Raw genomic sequence first — 6,335 nt, 5'->3', positions numbered from 1 at the left:
TAACTCTAAAATTTTCCAAATTAAGTGATGTATTGCCTAAAGGTAAAGATAAATTTCTTGATATTTTCACACAGAGCAGAGCCAAATGCTATACACTTCCATTTCATTTTATCATCTATATAATTTGGTCTATTAATATATATATATTGAATGTTTTATGTGGGGTGGTACTAACAATCAAAAGAACACATAATCCAGTTTTTCTGTCCTCAGTAACATTCAGTATATAGTTGGCAGGGAAAGGGCAGGAAAGATTTTATAACTAGATCTTTAGACAGAAAGTGCACAATGCTCACTTGGCTACAAGTGATAAAAATATAAAAATGGATAGTGTGAATAGATGGCAATCTGTTCTGTTTAAACGAGCTCCAGATACTTGCCTCTTCTATATTGTGTGTGTCAGAATGCGTCAGTAGACTTTGCTCGTGTTGTCCATGACTCACTGGGGAATAAGAAGGTCTTTCTTTAAAGAGATGGGAAATTGTATCAGATTTTTCAATATCTTTAATTCCTCATTATTGATTTCCACTGTATAATGAGAGGCTCTGATTTTGTTATATCATATCATATTGCTCACATAAGTGGATATGTATTAAATTCCCCTGGTAGCTCAGCTGGTAAAGAATCCACCTGCAGTGCTCGCTTCGGCAGCACATATACTAAAATTGGAACAATACAGAGAAGATTAGCATGGCCCCTGTGCAAGGATGACATGCAAATTCGTGAAGTGTTCCATATTTTTATTCAATGCAATCCCTATCAAGCTACCAATGGTATTCTTCACAGAACTAGAACAAATAATTTCACAATTTGTATGGAAATACAAAAATCCTCGAATAGACAAAGCAATCTCAAGGAAGAAGAATGGAACTGGAGGAATCAACCTGCCTGACTTCAGGCTCTACTACAAAGCCATAGTTATCAAGACAGTATGGTACTGGCACAAAGACAGGAATATAGATCAATGGAACAGAATAGAAAGCCCAGAGATAAATCCACGAACCTATGGACACCTTATCTTTGACAAAGGATGTGAGAATATACAATGGAAGAAAGACAACCTCTTTAACAAGTGGTGCTGGGAAAACTGGTCAACCACGTGTAAAAGAATGAAACTAGAACACTTTCTAACACCATACACAAAAATAAACTCAAAATGGATTAAAGATCTAAATGTAAGACCAGAAACTATAAAACTCCTAGAGGAGAACATAGGCAAAACACTCTCCGACATAAATCATAGCAGGATCCTCTATGACCCACCTCCCAGAATATTGGAAATAAAAGCAACAATAAACAAATGGGACCCAGTTAAACTTAAAAGCTTTTGCACAACAAAGGAAACTATAAGCAAGGTGAAAAGACAGCCCTCAGATTGGGAGAAAATAATAGCAAATGAAGAAACAGACAAAGGATTAATCTCAAAAATATACAAGCAAACCCTGAAGCTCAATGCCAGAAAAATAAATGACCCAATCAAAAAATGGGCCAAAGAACTAAACAGACATTTCTCCAAAGAAGACATACAGATGGTTAACAAACACATGAAAAGATGCTCAACATCACTCATTATCAGAGAAATGCAAATCAAAACCACAATGAGGTACCATTACACGCCAGTCAGGATGGCTGCTATCCAAAAGTCTACAAGCACTAAATGCTGCAGAGGGTGTGGAGAAAAGGGAACCCTCTAACACTGTTGGTGGGAATGCAAACTAGTACAGCCACTGTGGAGAACAGTGTGGAGATTCCTTAAAAAACTGGAAATAGAACTGCCGTATGACCCAGCAATCCCACTTCTGGGCATACACACCGAGGAAACCAGATCTGAAAGAAACACATGTACCTCAATGTTCATCGCAGCACTGTTTATAATAGCCAGGACATGGAGGCAACCTAGATGCCCATCAGCAGATGAATGGATAAGAAAGTTATGATACATATATACAATGGAATATTACTCAGCCATTAAAAGGAATATATTTGAATCAGTTCTAGTGAGATGGATGAAACTGGAGCCCATTATACAGAGTGAAGTAAGCCAGAAAGATAAACACCAATACAGTATACTAATGTATATATATGGAATTTAGAAAGATGGTAACAATAACCCTATATGCAAAACAGAAAAAGAGACACAGATGTATAGAACAGACTTTTGGACTCTATGGGAGAAAGCGAGGGTGGGATGATCTGAGAGAACAGCGTCGAAACATGTATATTATCAAGTGTGGAATAGATCACCAGTCCAGGTTGGATGCATGAGACAAGTGGTCGGGGCTGGTGCACTGGGATGACCCAGAGGGATGGGATGGGGAGGGAGGTGGGAGCGGGGTTCAGGATGGGGAACACATGTAAATCCATGGCTGATTCATGTCAATGTATGGCAAAAACCACAATATTGTAAAGTAATTAGCCTCCAACTAAAAAAAATAAATGAAAAACAAAACAAAACAAAACAGAATCCGCCTGCAATGCGGGAGACCTGGGTTCAATCCTTGGGTTGGGAAGATCCCTGAAGAAGGGATAGGCTACCCACTCCAGTATTCTGGTCTGGAGAATTCCATGGACTGTATAGTCCATGGGGTGACAAAGTGCTGGACATGACTGAACAACTTTCACTCACTCATATTAAATTTAGTGCTCAGTCTCCTTTGTGTGTGGAATTAGATATATTAATTAAAGAAAAGTTTTGATGTCAGGTGTGATTTGTGTGATGATAGAGAGTTCTCTGTGTGTCATATTTGTTATTTTTCTCTTGATGTTTACTTGAATAGTATTTTTCCTATAGTATGTGCTTTAATACCACTTTGACAAGGAGTTTATGTGCAGTGACGTTTTAAATATCATAATATCTGAAAAATTAAACAAATATCTCTTCATGTTACTGAGCAGATAAAACTATTTTTAAAGAACTTTAGAAAACCAATAATAAGCAAAGTAAATTACTTTCTCATAAGCAGTAATAGTTTTGTAGGCTGGAATTTTTTTTTTCCAGAATAAATACATTTCTCAGTAACCAACCCATGCACTAAACAGCAAAAACATAGACCAATGATAGCACTGAGGAGATTCATATGTGAAAAAAATTTATATCCAGATTAAACTGTAATAATCACAGCATTAGATAGTGGTATGAGCATGCTCTGGAAACTTTTCTTTCCAATGACCTAAGAATTTGTGAGGGGCTTTTGCACTTTATGTTATTTCATCATGAAATGCCAAATTTCACAAAATTTCTGTAGATTTTTACCTGGATTGTTTCTTTTTGCCATGTAAGTATTTTAAGTCCTGTGGTATGTAAACCCCCTCTCATTAATCTAAGCATTCACAAAATCTATCTGCATTTCATTACCTATTATATTTTTATCCTTAGCTCTTGGAAGAACATCCATGTATAAAAACTGTTTTACAATTGTTGAATAAAACAAAAACCATATACTCTTTATGACTAAGTAAAGTGACCCAGTGTTTCATACTTTTTTAAGATAAAAATGTTTTTGAAAAATAAAATAAAATAATTACATGAATTCAAGAAGATGAGTCCTTCTCGTGACCAGGAAGATCAAGAGCAAGAAATATTTCAAAGCAAAGCAATTAAACGAAAATCATGAAAGAAATGGTGAGACATGTGACTAATATGCCAAATGAACTAAAATGCATGTATAAAATCAGAATACATAGAAGAAAATGAAGAAGAGCCAATATTTATAATGATACAGAAGAAAAATTTCTTCTATCTGAATAAAGACTTGAGCTTTCATACTGAAGGGGTTTATCGAGTTACAGGCTGGATTGATGAGAAAATGTGCATTGCCTGAACACATCTTGGTAACAATTCTGAAACTTCTTAGTTCCTTGCTTAAATTTTGATAGATTTGGTCAAAGAAAAGAAAAAAGAGTTGAAATGAAGATAAGGTGAATAATATAATCAATAATCTTAATTTAACATATACATGTAAGATTTTTATCATTTAAAGAGAAAATATACACTCTTTGTTGTATACACCTAAAACTTAAAAAAATGACTGTATTAAACATAAAGCACATATTTATAAAGTTCAAATGTATAAAATTTTATTAGCAACATAGTATAGTTGTGAATAAATATATTTCAAAATTATGAATAAAATGTAACCAACACAATTAATTATTTAGAAAGACACTACACAACTACTTTTGCAACAAAGGGAAAGTCAAAAGAAAAATTGAAAACTATAAGAAAATGAAAAAAAAAGAGAGAACATGTAGTAACTAAATCTATATGTTGCAAATTATGTTTAGATAACAAAATTATAGGTTTAAATATCTCAATTACTAAAGAAGGGAAAAATTCCTTCAGTTAACTTACATAGCAAAATTACCTTTAATATAAAAATCTGAAAAAATTAAGGTCACAAAAGGACACTCATTTATAACCTTAATTAGAAATACAGTTATAACAGTTTGAAATAAATTATTAGCAAACAGAATCTGGTAATATAAGAAAGAATTAATATAGTGGCACCAAAAATTGATATAATTTATGCCAAAAGAAAAAAAAACAATATTGAAACATGTCAAAAGGACAAGTAAAACCTAGCGTCCATTCTTGACTAAAAATCTAAATAAATTAAAAGAGGGGAAAACACTTCCCAATTTATTTTCTAGAACCACTAACAGGCTGACACCAAACTAGAAGCTATAAGAAAAAACAGTATAGACAAATATCCCTTGAGAGCATAAATGTAAGTATCCTTAAAAATGTTAAATGAACATTTGATTCTCAGGACAGACCTAGATATAGTATTTTTTTATATTGCCAGATAGCAGATTAAATCTTACAGTATAAAAAATTATACTACTTCTGGACTAAGTGAGGCCAATTCTGAGAATCAAAGATTTATTTAACATTTTACCATATAAACTGAATCAAGGTGAATGAACATATATTGATAATTATTTCCTTTATGCACACACACAAAAAAACACTTTATAAAATTCAGTACACATTCATGCAAACCAAGAATAGAAACTTCTTCAAGCTTAAAAGATCATCTAAGTAAAACCCTAAATTTTAATAGCAAAATATTGAATGCATCCTATACAATGTCTTAAACAAGATAAAGATATCAACACTTGCCACTGCTTTCAACATTGTTGCAGGGATCCTAAACAGTGCAGTAAAGTGCGCACACACAAACACACACATACACACACAAGAGCAAGTAAAAGATATGTCAAATGTCAATTTGGAGAAGAAGAAGTAAATTTTCTTTTCTTATTTGCTTGTAGTAATAAGTTTATAAGTTTGTGTAAGTTCAAAATGTTAAGGAATCTACAGAAAAAGAAACTACTAGAACTATTTGTTAAGCTTGTTGAATAAAATAGCAATGTTTAAAATCATTCTTCAAAAACTGAATGTATCTCCACATACTATCAAAAAAGTTGCAAAATAAAAGTTACATTATTTTAAAAACTTCAAAAACATAAAATATTGATATTCAAGGATACAGGTAACAAAATATGGGCAAGAAAACTTCTACACAAACATTTTCAGCGATTTTATTTGTAATAGCCAGAAACAGGAATCAAGATGAAGGCACAACAGGTTGCTGGATAATGCACTTGAATACTAGTTAGCAATATAAATTAATGAACCAGTGGTACATGCAGTAATATAAATGTTGCTCAAAACACTGTGTGGAGTGAAAAAAGGCTAGGTACAAAGGGGGATATGTGATTTCAATGGACATCTTTAGGAAATACAAAGTAATCTAAAGTGTCAGAAGTCAGATATATAATTGCCTGCACAAAGGGCAGGATTGCCTGTAGAGGCATGAAGACATTTTCAAGGGCCCCAGAAAAATTCTACACATTGCCTGTGGTGGTTTTATGTCTGTGTATATCTGTCAACCTGGCAGGCTCCTCTGTCCATGGGATTCTCCAAGCAAGGATGCTGAAATGAGTCACCACGCCCTCCTCCAGGGGATCTCCTCAATACAGGACTCCAACTTGTTTCTCTTACATTGCATCTCTTACGTCTCCTGCATTGGCAGGAGGGTTCTTTACCATTAGTGCCGCCAGGGAAGCCCTGTATACCTTATACATGGGGAGAATTTACTATACATAAATTAAACTTTAATAAAGTTGATTTTGAAAAGTGTAAATAAAATAGAAATAAAATATAGATAGACAAAAAACAGTAAGTATTATTCTTTTCTTTTTTATTTTCTCCCAATCTGGGCTTATCTTTTCATCATCTTCTTTTTATTTTTTCATTTATTTTTATTAGTTGGAGGCTAATCACTTTACAATACCGCAGTGGGTCCTGTCATACATTGACATGAATCAGC

The 6,335-nt window shown here is 33.5% G+C and overlaps 1 non-coding gene across 1 annotated transcript; it reads left to right on the top strand.

Moving 5' to 3' along the window:
• Positions 1–635: 635 nt before the first annotated feature.
• On the top strand, positions 636–742 carry LOC122704084. The gene has a single exon (XR_006343716.1). It is a non-coding gene; the product is annotated as a U6 spliceosomal RNA (small nuclear RNA).
• Positions 743–6,335: the final 5,593 nt, after the last annotated feature.

The sequence above is a fragment of the Cervus elaphus genome, chromosome 11, assembly GCF_910594005.1.
Source record: "Cervus elaphus chromosome 11, mCerEla1.1, whole genome shotgun sequence".
NCBI classification, from domain to species: Eukaryota; Metazoa; Chordata; class Mammalia; order Artiodactyla; family Cervidae; genus Cervus; species Cervus elaphus.
The sequence above is the reverse complement of the archived record's forward strand: the minus strand, read 5'-3'. Positions and strand labels throughout refer to the sequence as shown.